The sequence below is a fragment of the Calidris pugnax genome, unplaced genomic scaffold (genome assembly GCF_001431845.1).
Source record: "Calidris pugnax isolate Ruff unplaced genomic scaffold, ASM143184v1 scaffold273, whole genome shotgun sequence".
In the NCBI taxonomy this organism is placed as follows: domain Eukaryota; kingdom Metazoa; phylum Chordata; class Aves; order Charadriiformes; family Scolopacidae; genus Calidris; species Calidris pugnax.
The window spans coordinates 13,507,594-13,532,735 of NW_015094508.1; the positions used below are offsets into that span (position 1 = coordinate 13,507,594).

The 25,142-nt window shown below is 36.4% G+C and overlaps 1 protein-coding gene across 1 annotated transcript in view; it reads left to right on the plus strand.

Annotated features, from left to right (window-relative positions):
- Window positions 1–25,142, plus strand: part of HCN1 (hyperpolarization activated cyclic nucleotide gated potassium channel 1) — a 200,465-nt gene that overhangs the window by 50,963 nt on the left and 124,360 nt on the right. The window lies entirely within an intron of this gene.

Sequence of the window (25,142 nt, forward strand, 5' to 3'; positions counted from 1 at the left end):
TAAGCTGTTCTTTTTACGGGAAAATCATCACCCAAGATCTTGTTCCTGGTGTAGTTAGCTCAGCATTTATTATCTTGGATATGAATTTAAGGGGTTTTGTTTAAACCTGCGTGTCACTTTACACTTAAATAGGAATTCTTCTGTCATTTTATTGCTCATTTTTATGATGTTCTGCAGTGCTTCTCAACTGGTCCTTGCCCTTATTACCCTAATTATTATCAGCAAATGTTCTTACCCTGTTTCAAGGCTGTTCATGAGTATGGGGATCAGCACAGTCCCAGCAGAGGCAGTAGTCCCTCTCCACTGAGAGAACTGAGCACTGAGCACTTACAAGAAGGGGATGGTGTGGTGGGAAGCACCTTCCTGACCCACAGACTGTGCTTAAAATTAAGCACATGAATTAGTTCCATCCAGCTGCAAGGCACTGAAGCAAAAGCTGGGCATGCATGTTAAGCATACAGATTCACAGATTCGATGGAGTTGGAAGACCTCTAGAGATCATCCAGTTCAACTCCCCTGCTAAAGCAGGATTGCCTAGAGCACATTACTCAGGACTGCATCCAGGCAGGTATTGAAAATCTCCAGAGAAGGGGACTCCACAATGTCCCTGGGCAGCCTGTTCCAGGGCTCTGTCACCCTCACCGTAAAGAAGTTCTTCCTCATTTTTGAGTGGAACTTCTTATGTTCCAGCTTGCTCCCGTTGCCCCTCGTCCTATCGCTGGAAACCACTGAAAAGAGTCCAGCTCCATCATCCTTCAACCCACCCTTTAGGAACTTAACAGCGTTGCTGTTAAGTTTGGGTTTGATCCTTCAAAAACGTGGGTTTTGTTAAGATAAGACCACATAGGGCTTTGCAGAACAGAGCTAAAATTAAAAGCATGGTGTAAATTGTCATCTTGTTTTCCATACCAGCATGCTATTTTCCTGGCAAAAGATACTAAACATGAAAAATGCAGAAATAATCTGCAGTAGAATTTAGCAAGTACATACTGCTTTGCATAAGCAGATCTTCAGTGTTGCTTAATTTTGATCTTATCTGTTCAGCGCACATTCAGATTTAGCCAATGGCAGTCAGAATTAAGTTGTTTATCTTCTTTCAACATTGCCTCAGGGTTTATAAAGAACATAATACTGTAGTTATATATGCTTTAATGTTTTAGAAGACAAGCCATTAATGGCATACTTATGAAAGTGCGTTTTAAACCACAACCAATATTTTTACAGGACAAGTAAAGAGATTTGTTTAATCTGCCCTATTTTTAAAGTGATATTGCCATGTGACATAGGGTATTACTGTTAGAGAACTAGATAAACACATTAGAGTAATTAACCTTCCTGGAAAGAGGGAGCTTCTGAAACTTAAACGTACTGTTCTAAAAAATAGTCACTGTTGAATTATCAACATCTGCTGAATAAAGACTAATGATCTCATTATCATTTCTTTTAAGAATATTGGACTGATTTCATTTGGAGGCAAGTGAATTGAACTTAAATGAAATCAAGGGAGCTGAGTCAGTCTTTTTACGCTAGGAACAATTTTTCCCTCCTGTACTTTTTATTAGCTCCGCTACAATGCAATAAGCTGCAAGCAACTGGGCGTCAGAATTCAGTCTCAGACCTCTTAGCAAAAGGAGAACACTGTGCAGTTTTTTAAAATGTGTTATTTCATGTGTGACATTTCTGCTTTTTTTTTTTTATTTAATATAATAATATAGCTCTTTACAGCTTTTCTGACTCAAGAGTAGCTTGACATGAAGTGGTTGACATTTTCACATGGCTTCCTGGTCAACATTTTTTTGACATCATCATACCAATGAACTAGTTGAAATCTTGTTTTAGTATTTCAACATACTTTTGCAAAGTATTTAAAATTACTTGCTTTTTTTCTACCCCTTAACTCTATCTCTTTATTAATTTCTTCTTTTTCTAAGAAAATACTTAAAGCTCTCTTGCTGCTTTTACAATTGTTCCAGTGTCAACTTTCCCGAAATTGATTAATTTGAAGCAATGTTATTCTTGCACATCAAAAGACTAATATTGTTCTGCATATGAGTGTATTTTATTTGTAATGTGATATGGTAGCAAGTATTTCAATGATTAAACTAAAGCATTTTCCTCTGATTTTTTGAGCACAGTCTATTTTGTTCTCTCTCAGCACATTCTCCAGTTCCTCAGAAAGGGCTTAGCAGCTGCTGAGATTTTCCAGCCTTAGTGTCTCATTAATATACATCTCCATCAAGGCTAAGTTAACTTCTGATGAAAACTGAACTTGAAACTTGGTAATGTGACCACACTGCTGCTTTTCTGGGTGTGAGTGCCACTCTTCTGTTAAACTGTGCCTATAAAAACTAGCTGAGTGGGAAGTAACCCTCCAGTGAAATGTGAAAAAAGAGCTCAACATGAGGTTGCATATGATGAACCGATAGAATTTTTTCCAAAATAAAAAATAATGTATTAACTTAATTTCTATTAATTCAGCTTAGAAGGGTTGTTTGGTAATTTTTTAAAGATTAAATATAGTATCATAGCATCATTTTAATCTTGAGGATCTGCTCTAGATTTTATAGTGATGAAATATAATTTTGAGGACTATTGATAAGCCAGAATGACCTTTTTTAAGCTGACAGCACAGAAATACAGCTAGGTATTCTTTAAAATGCATGAATATTAATTTCTAAAATTGCTAATACTTAGTGGTGGTACCCTGGGGTTTTTTGGTCTTGGAAACACCTGAAAAAATGTGTCATCATGAGCCTGAAAGTTACCCAGAGTATACACAAACACTTTCCTTATCCCAGATTTCAGTGAAAAATAAAGACTCAAAGGGAAGTTACAAATAAAAAATGGTAAGTCTTCCATCCCCAATCATATAGCTAGAGATTTTCTTAATACTTTATTTTGCATGTGCAAATATATTCAAATGGATGAACATTTTAATCATCCTTACTCTGTCGAATGAGTGATACCTTCAAATGCAAAATGAGTGCAACTATTCCATTAGAATTATTTCAGTTTTGGCTACAAGAGTTACAAATACAATAATAACAAGCATGAAGAAGATCCTAGGTATGAGGTCATATGTTTCTCAGCAATGTGTTAAGGATGTTAGACTTAAAGCACATTCCAGATGGTGATTACAGGTGATTCTTTTGTGCAATGAATAAATATTAGACTCAGGCATGACAGGAAAATATTTAAGGCTTTTGACCTAACACGTAGTACACTGTTCTGTCTACGTTACCACAAAATAAATGCAAAAAGTAGACATCAGGTATATTTGGAAGAGTTTTTGCCATCTTTTGCTCAAAAATATTTTCAGAACTTTTTATCTCAGTAAAGGAAGGGTGTGGCTGGAGTTTTTCTTGAATATGGGCAAGAGCAATGCTTTTTTACTTCCAGTTCAAACAGACTTAAGACAAATTTTGTATCCAGTCCAATTCAAGGTGTTACTGTGAACGTATGGCAAACCATTCCTTTCTGGCTGTCTGGCAGTTTGCCTCTGAACATGATCTTGGAGACACACAACAAGCTCTAGAGGGTCATTTGCCTGCTGGGTCTCATAACAGCTGGTACATTCTGAATAGTTAACATGCAAATGTTCTACAAATTTAGAAGTAAAGGATGCCAAGAATAAAGGATGTACTCCCTTGATGTGTTCATTGCAGTAAACGAACCTGAAAACAATAAATGCTCGGTCATTCTGCTGAGTCTCTTGCTGGTCAGGTTCTTCTCCCAACATGCTGCTGCTGAGGGTCTCAGCTGGCTGTCATAGTTTCAAGAAGAATGTTCTCTGTAAAAGGGGTTAATTAACAAATGTTTGCTCTGTTTTTCTCTTCACACTTGCTTTGTCAGCTTATAGAAGTAAACATTTGCCCAAAAAATATCTTACATTTCAGTCTGATCTGTCTGTAATCTCCAGTTTCACCTCTTATATTTCTCGTTGTCAGTGTTGATACAGTTCTAATCTTTCAACTGCTGAATCTGTTAATTCTGAAATGTGGTGCTTCTCTGTTGTCAGAGTCTTTATGCATTGCAAGATGTACTTATACTTCTCAGCTATTTAATCTTGTCATTTAAAAGACACAGATTAGTGCAATGATATCTAATTTTTCCCTGCTATTGCTAGGAAAAGTCCATACTGCACTCTGCCTGCCTGGGCAGCAGTTCTACAGAAATGCGCCTGAGGGACAGTGAGCTACACAGGAGCCACCTGAGGCTGGCAGAAGTGAAATACAGCAGCATCCTGCACTGTAGGAGTAGAGACACAGCTAGGAGATGGAGGGAAGTAATCCTTCTCCTCTATTTGACACCTGTGAGAGTGACTCTGGGGCGTTTGGTCCAATTTTGGGCTCTCCAGTGCAAGGCAGACATTGATATCTGGACAAGAGCAGAGGATAGACATCAAGATGCTTGAGGGGCTGGAGCACAAGATGTACAAGCAGCAACTGAGAGACCAGGGCTTATTTAAGGGGTTTGGGGACCTTCTTACTGTCTGCAACTGGCTAACTTTAGGCAGTCTTTGGGAAGATGGAGCTAGACCTTTCTCAGAGGTGCCAAATAAAAGGAAGTTTCGTGGATACAAATTGCAATAACAAACTTGCATTATGTATTAAGATGTATCTGGTTTTTTACCATAAGACTGGGGAAATACTGGAACAGGGGCCCAGGGAACTTGTGTCACCTATATCCATGGGGGTATTCAGAACTACGCTGGATGTGGAGCTGAGCAACCTTTGGTCACCATGGGAAGCGACCTTTCTTTGAGCAAGGAGTTGGACCAGGTGGCCTCTAGAGGTACCTTCCAACTGATGTGATTTTATGAAAGCTATTTTTTCTACTTTGTTTTTAATTTATATGCCTTTAGTACATTCCCATAGTTTCAGCTATTTGCTCTCTTAATATCCAGTTAGATTTCTCCTGGCAAAATGTCTTTGTATACATCTTTGTCCAATTTAAAATTAAAAAATGTTCTGTGCTGTCAGACTGATAACAATTTATCTTCACTAATGCATCAGATGAGATTATGGCAGATGATGTAACTTGGACTTCTTGTCCCCGCTTGCAAATTCACAAAGCAATATTATTTGTTCCCTTTCTTGCATCTTTTCATGTAAGATAAGCATCATTTTTTATACTGCGTCGGTTGCCACAACTGTGTGTGTAGTTGTGTGGTTTTGGGTAGATTTCAATTTTGGATTCCAGAGGCCTTTCTCTCTTATTCTTTTGGATTCTTTAAAATGTCTATTTATGTCAGAACACTGCCCACACATCATAAGCCTCCTCTCCCCTACTCCTTCAAAAATATGCTGGACTTGTTCTTCAGCTTTTAACTAATCATAAACTTCTTTATGTTCCTATTCTTTGTGCATTCTTTTTAAAAGCGTGTATTGATCACATTTCATTTTTATGCTGAGTACAGTCTATCTCAAATGCCTCCTGTGCAGCTTTAGATTGGCCCCTTATTCCCAAGTTAACTTAAAATTATAAAAAGCATTATTATGCTCAGAAATGACTAATGAGGAATACTTTTCTGCATGTCTTACCTTCTGCTGGTATCTGTTGCAATTAGTTTTAGTTTTAAAGATAAATTGTTTAGATAGTTTTCTGAAGTCAGTGTTGAAGACAGATGCAGCTCAAAATGAGCATCACAGTGTAGATCTCTTGAGCTGCCTGGACATAGTTGTTTCTTTGTCATCATGCAACAGATGCAAGAAGGATAATTAAACATTTCCTTGATATGCAAAAGCATGAGACAATGAAGAATTGTATATTGAAAGAGAAGTATATTTAAATACAACTGTATAGGAAAGATAATGAAAAACATTACTTTCATCTGCAAGCATCAGCTTAGACCCAATTTTTCATATACTAATTGAGTAGCCTGATATGGGGCTGTTAATATTCCAGGCTTACCTACTTTATCTGGTTGTATTTTGTTGGTTTTCTTGTCAATGTTTGCTGTGGGGTTTTTTGTTGTTTTTGTTTGTTTTTGTTTTTTCTTCAAAAGGTATAATATTTATTTCAATATAAAACAAAAATATTTTTAAAAATCTCAACTTTTTTCATTAAATCTAACATTCTTGGTCATTATTTCTGGCCAGACCAGATCTTCACTAGTTTATCCTATATCTTCTAGTCAATTCATTGCTTAAATATGATATTTAATAAATTTTCTTCAGACTCCCTGTTTCCCAGAGGATTGTCACCCTCATTGGCAATTTGTCTGCCCCCTGTCTCTCATTCCCTGTCCTGTATTTCTCCACTGCATTACATAACTCAAGTCACAGCAGTTAAGAATTACCTTGTATTCACTGGATGTACCTAGGTGCCTAGCCATACCATGTCCATTCTATAGCAAGATACTGTATATCAGAGAAATGGACCCTTATTCCATCAATGCTTCATTTGATCAGCCCATGGCTCAACATTTCTTAACTATGGTGACATGGGGCTCTTAGGGAAGTAAAGGTCTACTGAATTTAGGTTTTCTACAGCAAAATACAGACTTGTTAAAGCTATATTACTAAATTCCATACAGGGTTTGCTATTCAAAAGTATTTTTAACCACTTTAACTCAAAGGTATACAAAACAGAATTTAAGCTTCAATATGATAGCCCCTAATTCATTGACCCTTCCTTCAAGCTGAATATGCAAGAAAAACTGGAAGAATGTATAGATCCATGACTGTTACACACTACATGATAGCTCATCTGGGGACATCCCTGAAAATTCAAAGGGCCATTTGGAGCTCGTACAGCTGTATCAGTGGATGATATCCTGTCTGACACTACTCAAACACAGAGGGAAATAATGAGGAGGAAGGTATCCTGAATTATAAATCTCTGAAGCAACTACTCACGGGCGGCAAGGAAAACAGTTACCGACAGCCTTACTACTTCCTTTGCTGTGTCTTTCCTAGAAGAGTGGATGAGGGAGGAAGAATTTAATAGATCTGAAAAATCCTGCTACGGGGAGATATTTTTTTTGATACTTCATCTGGCACTACTCCTCAACCAAGCAGACAATTTCTGTGCCTAAATGAGGCTGGGCACCCCTGTTAACAGCATGAATTTTAGAAGTACTCAAAAGCTGAAGCTCACAGATAGAGAACAGAGGTGTTCTTCTTTCCAGGAGCAAATACAAAGTTCTGCTCACTTTTTTTTTGATTCAGTTACTTGTAGCAACATCAAAATCAGAGAAAAACCCTTAAAATCCTTCTCCAAGGTTAGCTCCGGTGAGCTAACACATTTTTTTTTAGCATCTAAACTGAAAGAAGAAACGTTCAATAATTAATCTTTTCTTCATGAGCACCGACACCATCATCATTCTCCATTTCTCAGCAGTTCTATATATTGGGGGTTTTTTATGAAATAAACAGGGCTTTTCAGATGCAGGAAACCTTCTTATTACTGAACTGATTTTAGTGATTATAGCCTACAGAAGCATCTATTACAGGTATGAAAAGCTGATTCTCTAATTGCAGTTCCATCTCAAAACTGCAGTGCTTTGATGGTTTGATATTTTTTTCAACTATGAGCTGGAAGTGTTATTGCAGGTTTCTAAATAGGAGAGCTGCAGTGTGTTGAAGTACTGCCTTAAGCACCAGGCTGTATTATCATATTGCCATTCTTAATATGGAAGGGGCTGCCCAGAGAGGTTGTGTCTGCCCCATTCCTGGAAGTGTTCAAGACCAGGTTGGCTGGGGCTTTGAGCAACGTGCTCTAGTTAGAAGGTCCTCCCTAGTGGGAAGGGAGGTGTCCCTGCCCATGGCAGGGGGGTTGAAGCGAGATGATCCTTAAGGTCCCTTCTGACCCAAACCATTCTATGATTCTATGCCAAAGCATAGTTTCAAAATCTTAGTAATGCCTATATATCTTAGTAAATGTGGGAATCACCATTTAAAACTCAAATGCTTATCCTAAAATAGGAATATACATATAGATACATTTTTAAAAATATAACTAATTGAAGATTTACGTTCAGACTTACTGTTGATTAACTTTACTAGACTATGTTCTTTACCTGAACTCTTGAAATAGCCAAGATAATTTATTCCACAATGAAGAGAAAATATCTCACATACAAAAAATGTTATACTTTTTTGATATTTTTCATATGATGTTATGACCTCTAAATTTACATTTCAATTAAAATTGCGTGCACAATATCTCCTAACTGCAATGCATACTGAAGATAGCAAAAGCTGAATGGTTGATTTTAATGGACCCAGAAGGAAACTGTATTGTTGACTGAAGGTTAATAAGAGCAGAAAATTGTTGGTTAGTGTGACAGTAGAGCTCCTGCTGCTTCCTTTTTTACTTTAACATTTTCTGCCTAGGTCAGATATAGAATAAACAGGTTTGAGAAATGAGAATAATTGTCGTACAGAATGATTCCTCCTCCCTATCTGAAACCACAGAGGTGAGATAGGACATGAATCAGGTTAGTGGACTGAATGGCATATTCTGAAGGAAAATAGATGTAAAGTAGAAATCAAGTTATACTTTTATACAGTAACAGCAGATAATGCACATCCAAAATCTGGTACAGCAAAAAGTAAGTGCTTGTATTGTGAATGTAAAAAGTTGAAAGATTATATTTTCATTAACATTGTATTTTAACACTGAATGATATTGGTGTTAAATTTCCTAATGAATTTAGTGAAAGGATTTTATCATTCTCCTAGAGTTCAGGATAGAAGTGACTTGTTTCCTTCAAAATAAGAATAGGACTTGCTATGTTTTTTTTTAAATTAAGGCCCGAGAAGACTGTGATGCCAGTATTTTTGAGCAATAGTGGTTGGAGATCTCACCTGGAATCAAGATGTAATTTAAGGTCTGAAGAGGTGCATGTTGATGACTATCACTTCTGAAAACAATATTCTCCTGGCCTTGGCTCCTGGACCAATGACTCAGGCATGCAGTACAGAGGGCTAGAAATTCTGCTTAATGCTGAATTTGATTTATTTTTTGTTAGCTGGTTAGCTTTTGGAATTCAAATCTGAAAATAATGACCATCACAATTTCTGTGCCTGTCTTTCTGCTGCATAGTATAGGGAAACTGTAATTTTTATTTGTGAAAAAAATATTACATTCTCTGAGACTGCATCTGGATTTTTAGATCACCCTCAATATTTATTTATTATCAAGTATTTAAGAGCTGTGTCTTCATGTACATAGCTGGGGTTGATTGGGAAGGGTCTTATTTTTCTCACTTATTAATCCTTTCCACTGCATTTTTCTTTTAAATAAGGTAATTCAGGTTAATTAAGTTTTCATTTTGTGAACACCTATGTCAGGAGCAAGCACATATCAAAATACCATGAAATTTCTTCTCTATCCTTTTATGGGCATCACTCTTGCAATTGGAGCAGATCCAGAATTGCAAATCACTGAAAATTCACATTTTCTTGCTGCTTGCACACTGTTTTCTAACCATAAGCAGCAGCAACATATTGTGCTATTGAAATTGTCGGAGATGCTGCAAAATTAATCCTTTCATTGCTTGGTTTTTGGTTAGGCAGTGTAAAAAGGTATCTAGTTAGGATATTTGAGTACTTAAAAACTTCTAGATGCAGGCTATTTGAAATGAAGGATAAAAATGGTTCTGAACTAAAGATAGGCAAAACTATTAGAAAATAATTAGCAAACAGTAAAATAACTGTTAGAGTGCCTTTTTATCTCTGCTTTGATATTTGAGCTGCATCTAACATTTGTACTAATTAGCAGATCAAATATCTTTGTAAAGTAGAAGTGTCTCTGGTCAGGATAATACCAGCTTCTGTTCACGTATTGCCACAAAATACCTCAAGCCCATTGGTAATTACTTACTTCTTTCTGATATACAGTATTAATTTAAGCTCTTCTTATAAAAAGCTTTAAAAAGCATCCTCTTTTGAAAATACACCATAAATAAATAAGATGGGATTGAAAGAGTAGCTGATCCTTGCTGATCCGATACAGATGCTGAAATACGTGAAAGCAGAGCTAACTTAAACACTGTTTGTTATAAAACACAGAGTAATTTGTTAGTTGCGTCCCTGCCAGGCTGTCCTCAGTAATCTTTCTCCTGTTTCTGTCTTTTGCTCATCACTCTTAGAGGTTCTTTGGCATAAGTATTCACAGGATCTACTCAAAATAATAATTTGTCATTGATATTAATCTTTCTCAAATTGATCCATCGCAAGATGGATCAGGCTTCTCAACTGCCAGCCTTGTCACAGAGCCAGCTTTTCCTCAGCAACCTGCAAAGCCTTGTCCCCAGCCATTCTCTCTCATGCTGTTCCCTCTGGCTGGTGCAACACACATCCACCATATGAAATGGCATACAACCTCACTTTTTTTGGTCAGCAAGCATAGCTCTGCTCTTAAATGTGTTTCAGCCATGTGCCAATGCTTGGGTTTTTTTTAATCTGAATGCTACTTTTTCGACTTCTAGAGCCTTCTCTTAAATAGAAGCATCCTGTAGCTATGGCTTAATTTTTTTTAGCTGTCAAGGATGCCATAAAAAAACTTTAAAAATCTGCAACTACAAAATGTCATTGAGTATTGGGAATCTTTTTCCCCCCTCAGCTTGATTGCTTTTTTGTAGCAGTCTATTTAAAAAAACAACAACACTCCTTTAATTTTTCAAAGCTTTACGTGCTAGATGATCTGACAGATTTGACTTCATCAGTTCCAATTTTTAAATATGTTGGAAAAAATATTTGTTTTCATGTATTCATAGTTACAACAGTGAGAAAAGAACTTTTTTTCTAATGCAATGTATTTTCTCAGGTAATTTGGCAGAGTATGCATACGCACGTGTATAGTGGGATGGTCTCACATATTTACTTGCCTGAGTGAGTTTTATTTCCTTTTCAATCAGGTTTTCTAGCTGGATTATAACATACTGCTTAAAATGGAAAGCAGTAAATATATATTGTGTTTAGAAACAAATGTTTTAACAAATAAGGATAATTTTTGCTCTGTCCCTCCTCTGTATACAAAATCATTTTAAAAAGAGAAGAAAGTAATCTAAGCCCAGATATTACTTTTTTATGTATAGTGCTCATCTAAGTATAAGCAGTAGAATTGAGACAAGATTGCAATAGGCTATAACTCCTCTGGACAGTAAGTTAATGTATTTGTTTTTATATAATGCCTTCCATTAAAAAGTAAACTTGATGATTACTATTGCATATACCACTAAAGTGTCAATCACTGTATCTGAGAGATTGAAAGCAGAAGCAGACAGGAGTGATTACTTGGTGAGCTCTGAACAGAAGTCACAAAGTCCCCACTGGGCTCTCAGTTGTAACAGAAAGCTTGTTCAAAATCACAAAGATTAAAATATTTGCATAATTATGGTACTCAACACATACATTCTAAAAAGTATTACACATAATTGTAGTAAAACATAGTTCTACCAGAAGAATGAGGAGAACAGTTTGCAGGTGCAATGATACAAAACCCTCTGCATCTTTCACCTCTTTGAGAAAATTCAGAGAGGAAGTTCTTGAGGAAGTTCTTCAATATTCTTAAAACAAAAATAAATTTTTTGTTGCATTTTTTTCTTTTTGTTTTAAGTATGATAAGAGTGTTCTTTGTGACTGCTTCATAATTCCAGGCTTTTTCAATGCCAAAGGTGCAAATCTGGAAGACATAAGAGGATATTTTAGCAAGCAGACTAGCATAAATCGAAGATCATTCAAGAACGATGGTGGAAATGAACTGTATCACAGCAGTTGATAGTATTTCAGAATTTCTAGAAGAATTACTTGACACAAAAGAAGATATAAGGCAGCCTGAATTGGAAAATAAACCAATTTAAGCTTTAATAAATTTTAGCCTTGAATAAGAAACCTGATGGAAAAAAAATTCAACACATCCCTAGCTTGCATTTAGGCTGGCCCTCAAATATATTTGGAAAATGAGACTGACTCCACAACTAGGACAGATAGTCTGGTAATATATGCTCCTTTTGTGATAGAATCATCTCTAAAAGAAGGAAGTTTTTATACCATGCATTATAACTTACTTGATACAGTAATTCCATCTGCACTCAGAACTCCACTATCAAATATTCAGCTGCCTTTTGATATGCTATTTCCTTCCCCTGTATTTTCAGGGGAATTGCTCCAAGGGACAAGCTGGACAAGCATATTGACAGAAAAATTACTCAGGGACATATTGTAGAAGTTTCTACAGTTTCTTAACAGTTTCTTTTACATAGGATAAAAAACAAAAGTAGTTCTAAAGTTACTTTTAAACATTATCTAGTCCCCACAAATCCATACAACTTTCTCCATTGTCCTTCTTTTCCAAGACAGCCTGATAAGAGCTTTAAGTGAACCTACCACCTGTCCTGTGCTTATTTAATATCAGATCATCATTGTTCTCTTGTGTTCTTTATCCCAGATTAAAAAGTATGTCGCATGTGTCTTATTTTAAAAGCAGGCTGGATTTTGTACCCTTAGTACTTTCCAGGATATTGAGAATGCACATTAATTTTCCTTATCCTTTGTGCATCATACGTATACTGACTTTTTAAGAACTAAAAAAGATCACAAAATTTTGATTAATTTTTGGATTATCACTCAGTCTTAAAGACTGTCACTATAATTTATAAATTTATCACTATAATTTGATTAAAAATTACTACAATTTCTTTTCATTGAAAATATTTATTTGTCTTCATTTAAATTGCCCTGATTGTTTTGGATTTGGGCTCTTTTGTCAAGTGGTTATGGATATATGCATAGAAATGCACATAAATAAGGATATTTTCTAATAACAGATGTTTATTTGAATCTCATTCTGTTTCAAAACCTCTACTTTATGAAGACTTCACACCAGGGTTAATGAATTCTTGAACATTTCTTACTCTGTGTTGACAGAATATAATTAACTACATAAAGTTCAAGCACTGTGAATCACTTGGCATCTTCTTTATGTTTTTTTTGTTTTGAATGTGAGATAGTTACAGTCTAAACTGAAGAATGCAACTGTTTTCCTCCTCACTTGAATGCCCTTGTTACACCTCTCACCTAAGTTTTAAATTTGTGTTCCTATGGTGAAATTCCAGTCCTGCTGGAGTCAGTGGTTATTCTGCTAATGAATTTGACGAAGCCATGGTGCAACCTCTTTTCTCCTAGGTCAGTATTCAATCAGCCCTCAAGCTCTTGAAGCTATAAAATGACTTAGTGTTAATTACTTTTTACATTTCTTTACACAATGTCAACATAAATACAGTTACTAAACATGCAACTGTATAAAGATTTTTATAACTAAGCATTAATTGAAAAATATTTCTCAACACATATATGCATTTTCCTTTTAAGCAATATTTATTGAAGCATCTTGAACAGTTGGTGCTTGAATAAAATACTAGTTTGATGTCAAACACTGTCTAGCAATTTTGTTAATGAGTTTTTACAAAAATAATATTCACACTCCTTCCTAATGCCAAGTATTTGTTTGGATTTATTTTGTGATAGCTGTCAAAATTACTTAATACAAAGAAATTTTGACAGGGGATTATGTTGCATAGTTAGGACTGCAGGCTTTAAGGACCCGATCCTGTCAGGCGGAGACATGTACAGCTTGAGCATGCATTTGGCTTCTTTCAGGTCCAACCTTTTTATTTATAACAGAGAAAATACGAGCAGCAGCTTAGTGCTGAAGATGTGAAATTGTCCTGAAACATATGTTTCCTAGTGGTTTTAATGGAACTTAATATGCAAACAAACTTAGTAATTTAGCACTAACAACTAAACATCCAGGATAAAATCACAGCTCCACAGATGTTGCTAGTGACTTTGCTAATGATTTCAGTAAGGTCAGAATATAATTCAAGGCTGAAAATGCAAGTGAATCAAGGACCATTTGACAACATGAATTTACAGATTAAAAACTTGCTCAACCAAGATTAAGGAAAGTTTATCGTCTAAATTTCTCAGAAGCTCAAAGATAAGAAATCAACATACAAAAGATGGTCAAGTAGCTGAAGTATTTTATGACTGAGAAACATCATCACCACATCCCATATCTGCCTATTTTATTCATGAATGAATCATCTATAGTCACTAGCTTTCCCTCTAGAAAGTAGGAAAGTGAAGGAGGCATCCTGCAGTTCATATCAGAAGAGGGGAAGTGAAAAGAGCACTTTCTCCTGCTCTGTATTGGAAAAGCAGTGGCATACTGTCATGGAGTTTCTTATCATTCTCATTCTTTCATGGTTTGCTTATGCAAAGATACATTATGTAAGAATTAGAAATTATGCATGCCCTGAAGAAAGAAAAGGAAATAATCCTTGTCAGTCAAGTTCAAATCCTTATTTTAGACTTCCTAAAAATAAGAAGTTTTGGAACAGCAGGAGTTAAAAGGGATTTTTTTGACCCAGATGACAAATTTAAATCAAATTTTAGGTTAGCATTCAGGTTTCTCTAACTTTAAGGTAGTCATACCTAGAATTTGTTCTTAGTGCAGTAGTTATGTAGCAATAAGATATTGGTTTGGTGATTTACAGGAAGGTAATTGAGAAGAATTTCCAAAAAAATTAATTTATATGGAATTAATAATCTTTAAAGAGGATTTTTAGAAGTCAAGAATTACTAGTGTACCATTTTCATTTCCTGAGTAATTGGGTGAGAATAAAATGACTCAATATTATGATGATACAAACTGTTCCACAATAGAATTAGACATCATTTCAAATATTGTTGGAATGCATTCCAATACAGATTCAAAATCTTTTAGAATGGCAAGAGATCATGACATATATCTTCTGGCTAAGAATGTAAGTTTTGGGGTTTTTTTATGTGGTTGGTTGTTTGGTTGTGGGTTTTGTGTTTGTTTTTTTTTTTTTAAGTTTTTAACTTGCATATTGTTTAATGTATAGATTCCAACTATTGAATTCTGATTTCTTGTATGTTGTCTTCATCCTGCCTCAGAGAAAGAAGTTTCTCAGGGATCTAAACTTTTTTGTGTTTTTCAAATACAAATACTTCAAGACCAGTAATTTCCTGACCACTTCTTTAATCCAGATTGAACCATACTATTTTCATCTCCAAAAACATAATAAAAGCAGCTGTCAGGGTAGCCACTTAGAAGTTTGGAACATGCAAATGCCTCTTAACCACTCCATAAGTTAAGTTGGATAACTTTGAAACAAACCTAGTATTGGTATAGGGTTAACTAAATGAGACTTGTCACTGACAGAAGTTGAGAAGTGATCATGAAAGAAATCTGTGCCAAAACTGAACATGCAAAATGGTTATTAAAAAGATGAAGGGGGTGGGAAGGGCAATAGAAGACCGTGTGTCAGGGGTCTAGGTTAACAACTTGTGCTTCTGAGGTCATGAACTTGTGTATCAAAGATAATTTTTTTAGTATTTTGTAATACTGTTGATGTCTTACGTCATCGTAACAGTACCACATAGACATGCCAGACCAAGAATTATGCCACTGGTTGACAAATAGTGAAAAAGACTGTCTAGAACCATCTGAGTTTGCAGTCTGCAAATTAAAAGCTAGAAATAGAGGGTAGAGACTAAAATGTTTCTGTACACTGAGCAAATTCTTGAAAATTTCTGAAAGCACTACTCAAAAAAAAAAAAAAAAATTCGACAGCTGGCTGTTAACTAGATTTTCTGACCTGAAGGGTACATGGCCTGACCATGCTCCTCCCTGCCGATGTGAGATACTGTAGCTAACTTCTGTAGCAAGGGAGAAAACACAAAGAAGAAAAGATAAGAGCGGAAAAGAAGCAAAGATTATCATTTTAGCCCAGTATCTGTACAGCAGTGAAGAAAAGAAACACAGTTGGTAAAACTGAAAAAAAAGCCCCAAACCTTTCTGCTGACACAGGGGCCAAAAGTGTGGTTTTATGTCTGGCTAAGCTGTGTGCTAATCTATACATCATAGTAAAGCTTTTATAGACTTGGGATTCTAGGTCAGCTGAAGTCTCCTGGAGAAAGTGAGCAACACAGAGAATAAAACCATGAAGATTAAAGAAGATGAAAGTTTTAAACTTTAATTTCAGTCCAAAGCATCTGTTCACTGCAAGAGGATCTGACTACTTATGAAGTCTGAAGTTTCTTTTTTTTATGATAGCAAGAACAGGACAAACAGTTACTTCTTTGTGTGTAATGCCAGCACAATTATGTAAACATCTTTTTTCCTCCACTTTGTTCACAGAAAGACAGACAGTAACTCAAGGTCAGTTTAGAAAGCAAGTCACTGTTCCTTTCAAGGTGGGGTTATGTATTTGAAATCATGGTATTTTCTGTACACTTTGGAAACAGTTTAGCTGAATATATTCTCAAATTGCTTGTAATTCTCAGTATATGGAAATACAGAGGAATTTGCCAGTACATGCTGATGTAAATGAAATTCCTCCTAAAATCAGTTAGGACTTTGAAATGGTAAATTAATTGAACTATAATTTATATAGCTTGTGTATAAAAGAAATATGTTTATTTACAAATACTTGGGACCAGCACAGCTACTTTAATGATGATGCCAAGGAAGTAATAGATTTCTATATCTGTGCTTTGTTCTTACTGCTGACAGTTGTAGACTCTTAAAATGCAAATCAATAAGAACAATGCTATGGAGAGCTGTTAGTATTAAACTCTGGTCTTGAAATGCAGAGATCACACATTAGAGTTATTAACAGAGGCATGTGTCAAGATGGATGGTTTCTTCTACCTCTGGCTGGGCAGCTAATAGCAGTGAAAAAACCCACCTTGAACATATGATCCTTCTTGAATGATGATGGTGCTTGTCGGGTAGAGAGAGTACTTGATGATGGGAATACAGATTTCCTCCTGTACCCCTAAATGTATTCTACCTTGAGACTGGATAAGAGAAATGCTGTGGACAGCATCCCAGTTCTTAAATCTGTCATGGATCCAAATAATCCAGTAGCTATTGTGATTTGGAGATCCCTCTTTATCATGGTGTTCTGAGTGGTCTCTTTAGTTGTATAGCTCTGGTGTGAAATTTAAGACCTTTTACTTGAGCTGGTAGACTTCTCCCACAGACAGATGAATTAGCTTGATGAGTGAGGGTTCAAGCAAAAAGGAAAGTTCTCTGAACAATTTAAGAGCAGATCCAGACAAGAATAAATAAATGGGTCATGTCATAATTGACTGCTAGGGAAAATGCCTGAAATGATAGGCTATCTTCTTGGTAAACTGCTGCAATTTCTACAGCGGCCGTGGAAGACAAATATATTGAGGGCTGTGTAATTGTAACTACAAGTATTTTGTTCACTTTAGGAAGACTAAAGTAAGAGAAAGGTAGCTGGGGTTTTTTTGGCTGCTTACAAGACTCACAGTGTTCAATGGAGTGCTTTGTACAGAATACTTGGAAGTTTTTTGATGCTTGGGATATAGCCATACAGAGAAATGGAAACAAAATTTACTGATGCAGATTCTTTCATTACTGGTTTTGTGTCAGATACAATAGTCTCTTCTTTTGCAGACATGGAATAGAAAATTGAGTATTCTTCTTTCATTTGTTTAAGGTAGACATAAAGAGAAAATAAAATTCCATTTTAGAGGAAGTACTTATTTGTTCATTGTTGCTTGTGCTCAGCACTGTTACACATTCTTTATGGAGGGAAAGCGAGAAATAAAGAAACACCATATTTGAAAGTTTGCAGCACAGAGAATGAAGGACAAAAAAGAGAGGTAACATAGCTACATTTATAAACTGGTGAACAAAACTAAAAATGCATTGAAAAAACTATTGCAGCTAAACAGGTCCTAAAGCAGACAAGACAGCTGGATACATTAATGTGAGCAAAGCAGCATACTTATTTTAGAAGCAGCAACAAAATTTTACAGCTGGTTACCTTGCCTAAAACTGAGGGCAGTAATACCCAGTCTGTATTTCACACTTTCTGTCTTAGACACCTGTCATTGGGGGCTGAGTTTATAAATCCTTCTATACGCCATGGATTTATCTCATGGAAGCCAATACGACTGCATGTCTCAACATACAGAAGTATTGTCAGGACTTCAAAATTCAGAGTTATGTCCCTCAGAGATCATGATATTTTCCATAAGAAAAAATGATTGCATTTAGATTTTGAGCCTCTGAGACTAGTATTTTTCAAGGTTTTTCTAATCTCTATAGAAATTGACACACTGAAAATGAGACACTTCCAAGATATGCTGTTAAGACATGAGGTTTAAACCATTAGATTCATTACGACATTGTGACTTCTTGCAATGCAAAGGTTCTTTGGGGGAAAGTCAGCAGAATCAGGCCCATAATGAGCTTGATAAACTTCACTAATCTTCTCTTGCTTTGAAAAGTATCATGATCTACTGAAGAGCCGTAAATTGCTGAAGTAGCATGTCAGCATTGATAATATAATTGAATTTAAACCTTGAATTAAAAAAAAAATATATATCCCTATGTTATAACAAAGCCGATTGTGCTGAAAATCTAGGGTACATAAAGTCCAGGATGCTCTTATGCAATCTGCTACATCTGTTAAATCTAAGTTGATAATATTCCTTTAAGTCTCTTGTAGGAAACACTAGCCATCCACAGCTGCAGGATTTCTGTTGTCTGCAAGGTAAAGTAGCTGATCTTGGATAGAAGAGGGGAACTGTGCCACAGCTGGATATAATGGAGATGTCAGGTTTAATAATTTGACTTTGCAGGCTGAGAACGTGATAGATTTTGCAGAGGTTATTTATAGAATCCAGTCTCACTGATGCACAGTTGGGAGACTTTCGGACATATTTTCCTTGGCAAGCAAGTTTTCTTTTGCATAGAAGACCAGTAAGACTGTGGGCCTCAGGAGAGACTAATTAAATTGAGGAAAGAATGTCAAAGAAAGGGGAATTAAACTCATAATGAATGTATTCTCATTTGATTTGGTAATCACTTTTTCTTCCTTGCAGTCTCCCTTCTAGCAACGTCACCTGCTTTATAGTTTTATATGACATCCCTTTAATATTGTCAAATTTGGGAAAAAGCATGGGGAAAAGACAAATTTAGCAAGTCTCCACATTAAATATTGGCTGCTTTATGATTTGTTTTCCATTTGAAATCTAAAAGGCAAAGACCTGCTAGCAAACTTTTCAGAGTAAGCCTAAAGAGACTTTTGTCGTAGCTAAATCTGTTGTGGCCAACGTTCCTAATAGTCTTTGAGTTACTGAATGCTACCAAAAGAAAATGTAATTGTCAATAATATATATTATGGCAGAGAATTATGCCATCAGGGTAAAGGAGTGTCCTTTTGAGGGAATAAATCAATATTAAAACTCTCTTAAGAGAGAGCACTTAGGAGGCCTAGTTACACTTTTTAAGGAAGGCGGTTTCAGTTGCTTGCTTTAATGGAAAATAACCAGTGATTTTTGGTATCTTGTAGTAAAGACATATTTCATTATTACCCGTTCTGGATGGTTGAGAGTACAAAGCATTAAACTCGAACACTGTGACTCAGTGAGTTCAACACTGAAGTCTAGATCTTTAGTCTTACAAAGTCAATTGCAATTCCAGTTTAGGTACCAATTATCACCTGTTGAAATGCTTAGGTAGGGTTGAGTTATTTTTCAAAATTCTTGTTGTAATGGCAGTTCATCAACTCAGAGGAGCAGCAGCTTCTGACTCTTTGTACTCGCAGCCCATGGGTTGATCTAATCCATCTCACATGGGTTGATGTTGGCTAGACTGAAATTCCACAACCTTTTAGGTCCCAAACTGCTAGATTTTTTTTAGTTGGATTTTTGCTCCTGAAGAGCTCTTTTCTACTATTCTTATCAAAATACAAAATTAAAAGCTATCAGAAAATACATGTCTTCTATCTCAATCTTAACTATGAAAAAAGGAAAGTTCCGTACATAGTTGGGTGCTGCAAAGATTCATAATACACTAACATAATAATCCCAAATTCAGCAGGTTACCCCAGAGTAGACAGAATATATTAATCTGTAATTACTCAGTGATGTTAATCTATAATCGCTAGATCAGTTTGCCCAGAGAGGCAGTGGTGTCTTCATCCTTGAAGATATTAAAAACTTGACTGGACATAATCCTGAGCAACCTGCTATAGGTGACCCTGCTTTGAGCAAGGGGTTAAACTACATGATCACCAGAGGTGCCATCCCACCTCTGATTAATACATCACCCAAGAAAACCTTTTCAGAGGCCAGAACAACTGTCTCAGACCAGAAAGTCCTATGTGAAAAAACAGGTCAAACCCAGTATTGGGCCTTGTTCTGGACATTGAATTATGGAAGCTAAAAACAGTCACTGTGCAGATCACAGTCATTATCATTTAGCTCTATTTTCCATATGCAAATGAGATGATCAAAATGTAGCTGGGAGTTTTGAAATCAGTGTACATGTATATTTCTAATAAGTATGTAAATGAAAGGAAAATGGGAAGGCATTGAATAAAAATCTCAAGTCAGGTAGATGAGAACTGATAAGTTCTAAAGAAACCAAGGGTAATAGGGCTAAACATACCTGATACACGCTGAAAACTAGGAAAAAGTAAACCAATATAATTCAGAACATTAGCAGGTTACTAGAAGAACCTGCTCATTGTCCAGTGGTTCTTCATATATTTATCAGCAACTTCAATGAAAATATAAAACTTTTGCTTATAAAACTTGATTTTGAAAGAAAACGGATCAGTCAGTTTAGTCCAGCAGTAAGGAACGTAACAGAAATAGAGACAAAGAGTACAAGCTATACCTCTGCATTATGGGAGGACTCTTTCTCAAAAGCTGTAGCTGACAGTGTAGTTCAGAGAATATGCTTTGTTAGAAAAACTAGTTTGAAGTGCCTGTCTTGACCTCTTTTACCTGAATTCACCCCTTTGGTTGCACCAGTGTGGGTGCTTGTCAGGTCACTCTGTAAAGCAGATCAGGGAGAAGATCCAAGTTCAAAACCAAAATAGACTTTTTATCATTTTTTTTTTAACCCAGTAATTTCCCCAATTCGTTTTATGGCAATGCCTACCAGTTGTCTTGCACAAAACAGCAGGAACATGTAGGTAGTGTAAAAAGCTGTCCACTTTCTGTATACAGCCCAGGACAGGAAAGGATGGGAATACTCCTTGAGCTATTGGCAAGTCTTTGGTCAATAGTGTGCCTTTACAATTATGTATTCCTTTTCTCCAATTTTTACTTAAATAAAACTCACTATGTTCAGGGATAAATTCATCTACAGTATCTTTTACTGATATATTTTTTCCTGACCCTGGGCAGAAAATATGCAAGTCAAAAGGAGAGATGAAATCAGTGATACACATATATTAATGATAAGTATGTAAATTAAAGGAAAATTGGAAGGCATTAAATAAAAATGTTGAGTCAGATAGCTGGAAACTGATAAGAAGGTCTAAAGAAATCAGGTTTGGTAAGATAGATGGGTATTTTCTTGATACCAGCCTCATCTGTAGACAGTTGCATCATCTGTAATTTTTGTCTTATGTCAGTATTTATGAACCATATTTCTTTCAGGTCTCCAGGATCAGTCTCTCATTTTATTATTATCTTTTGCTTCCTAAGACTCAGGAGTTTAGAATAATTTGATCACGAGCTTCTTTGTGTATATATACAATAAAGGAGAAATAATTTATAAGTAGAACAATCACAAAGGCAGCAATTTGTGCGAGTCAAAAGTGCAAGGGAGCCTCAGAATAGAAACATGATGCCACAGCCCTTTTCTAGGAGTATGTGAAAGTGCTGTCAATGAGGTCTAACAAGGGAATATTTGTAACTAACAGGAGGGAAAAATGATGAACGGAATTTACATGAGCTATACGTTGTGCACAAAAAGGAAAAAACCCACAACTTTTAATCTGAATGGATTTGGTGTTTTGTCTGGAACTACTGAAATGCACTTTTTTTCTCACACAATACAAGGGTATATATGTTTTGTACTCTTCTGGAAAGATTTCTGTATGTTCATGGGCACTTAGTTCTGCTTCAGTGCAAGTCAGCAAGCTGTCTCAGCAGTTTATATTTCAGTCTAGCCTCAAAGTGGAACCAGGCTACAGCTTCCTCAACACTCTTGCTGTTTAAATTTTTTACACTTTAGCTTTTTATGCTTATGTACAGCATGTTCTGCGTCTCAGTGAAATTTCTTTCCTTATAGTAAAGGGAAAGTATCTCTGGCACACTCCAATTTAGACAGAATGTGAAATTACAGCATTATAAGGAGCAGTAGGGTCCCAGCTTGCAGAAGCTCTCTTGCCCTTTTTAGAACTGCCCATTACAGCATGAATTCAATGAAGAGGAGCAGATCAATTTGCCATCACAGATGCCTGGTTTTCTCCCCCATTCATTCACAGTGCAGTTGCATCCAGCTTTTAACCACTCCTTTAACGTGTTTTCTGCGTTCCTTATGTAAATCTCCAAATCAGAGTCACAGGGTCACAAGACAACTTTTTTTCTGCTGCTGCTTCTCTATCACTGTCACTTAAGTGACATTCATCCCAAAACACCTCTATAAAGGAGCAGCAGTGTCCACGCTAGCTGCCAGCTTGAAACAAACCAGCCTCACTCTTGAACCCTCTCCTTTTTCTCAGTTTACAAGGCTTGTTTATTGCAAAGGCATTAAGATTCAGTGAGCTTGTGATAAGAAAAACAAACGTTGCTTCAACACATAAATCTATAACTGCCAAAAAGAGAAGGCACCATAATATTCCTGTCTTATGGTCAAGGAGAAAGAAACAGTTTTGGTACAAGCATCTCCCCCACATCGGGAGAGACGAGTGATGAAGCACACTCATCAAAGTCCCTGAAGAGCAAAGGCATGTGCAGAATTCTGCAGTGCCCCCGTTGCTGTGGTTTAAGAGCAATCCTTCAGGAGTTAAAGGGAGTGGCTGGTTATGGCAGTGCTGAGAGAGTTTGTATTTACAAACGTACACGAGAAAGTTCTTGCTGTGAGCTCATCACTGGCAGCTATTTTCATACCCATCTCACCTACCCTGATTGCAAGGCTATCATATTGCACAGAGTCATGTTGGAATTAGATTTGCCGAGGACAGTGTTACAAGGGTGTCTGAGCTGGCTTTTCCCCTGCATCCCATCATGTGTTCCATACCCCTCAGCCAGCCATCCCCCTCAGTTAAAAGCTGTGGTAGCGTTGAGTTGGCTTGATAGGTTTCATGCCTGGACCAGGGGGGCTGAGGTTCTCCTGAGGCAGCCCTGGGACCAGCCTGGCGAGGCATCATTTGATCTTCTGTCTCCATACACCCTCTTGTCTCTCTGTGCTCCTTTGAGGTTGTACAGCTTTTATCATCTAACCTTTACAGATAAGTCTTATAGGGATATATGAGGTTGGGTGCAAACCTGTGTTGCTTCCAGGTGTAAGTTTCTGTGTTTGCATAACACAGCTCCAGCGTTGTGTGAATTCACTGGCTTGAGTCAATACTACTGTGGAGATCTTTTCCCCTGTGCCTTTATTAAAGTCTATAAAAGAGCGACTTGGAAGAAACAGAAACTTAAAGGAGAGCATTTTACTTCACAGGATGTAATTTTTATGGTATTTAAAGAAAATCTGACATTTTCTGTGAATGATAAGGTTACTTTTATTGCTTCTCTTGTCTCTGAAATGGCACATAAAAATCATTTGTGTGTGGTCTCTTAATTCCCAACAATCACGATGTTTAAAAATTAATTTCATGCCTCTTGTTCATGCAATTTCTAGCTTTTCTTTTTTTTTCTTCTTGAAACTCTCTAGTTCTGTCGAATAAAGGAGCAAATTCCTTCCGGCTCAGCATTGTGCGTTTGCAACCTGCTGTCATTAAACAGCTAACGCTGAAACATCATGGGGACTTGGCTGTCCCAGTCCCTGTCACTATTCTCTTATTCTGCAGCTACAAAGAGCATCTTGTTACATAACTAACATAATTTTTAGTGTCACAGCAGGCAGCTAGCGAAATGGAAACTGAGAACTGGGTTATTTTAGTTAGGAAAGACGATGAATATATGAGATTATTCAGATCCACTTTATTTACAAATAGAAAAGTTCCATGTTTTGAAGAGCTCTGAAGAGTTATTGTTCTTGGCAGCAAAATTCTCACCAACTCCATTTGTGCAATAAAAAGTGTCACAGTTCAGGTATCTCTATTTCACCTCTGTTTCTGTGAGTTCACTTACAGATTACGATCTTTATCTAAAGGCTCTTCAGTAGAACTTCTGGCTATTGCTTTTAAACACAGATGCTCAAAGAGATTCTGGTATATTCACATGCTTGGGCCTAAATAGAAATGGCCTGATTTGCAGAGGTGTGATCAATTCTAGGTCCTATTGAAATCAATGGGAACTGATGAGTACTCAGTACTTTTGAAAATCAGGCCATTTATATATAGGTGCCTAAATATGGCACCCAATTTTGAAAAGCCTGGCTTTAAGATCATATACCATCTTCCTCCTTTCAATATCTGGGTCCCTGATGCAAGAAAGGGTAAGAAGGGTAATGAAGAAACAATTGTAATGAAAAGAAGACTTGCCAGAGCACCCAGGAATATTTCTGTGTAATTAGTACCATGTGACTATAAAAACATTTAAAAAATATTTTTTAAAACCAGTAAAAGCAAGTTTCCGCTGGGGTAAAATTTCTCTTCTGTATTTCCTCTGCTTTGTATTGAGAAGAGAAAGCAAAGCAAGTGGCTTCACTGTCTGATAATTATATTTGTAACAAAATACAATTCATATGGAAGATACAGACACAAAAAAACCCTGTAATTCCAGAAAATCCCTCTGTACAGATTTATTTTTTCCTTCTCATTTCCAGCAGAAAAATAGATGCTGAAATGTGTTTGTGTACAAACATTCACTCACTCTCCTGCTTTCCACAATATCATGAAAACAACTTTCCTTAAAAAATAGTTCAATTTTCCACCAATTTTTACAGAATGTATAGCGCTTTTACATTTTTCACTCAATATTCTGCAAAACAGGAAAGAATTATGATCTGTTATCACAATAAAAGCTCTGCTATATAATATGGTTAGAGGCTTTTGTAAAGCTCACAGCATCCTGAAGAACTCATTTCAGCCATGCCATTAGGATCTTCCTGAGGAAAGCATCCAGAGCCTTCAGGACAGATTTTACTCACGGTTACACAACTGTATGAAATCGCATATAACTGACCGAAGAAACTGAATACAAGCTGAA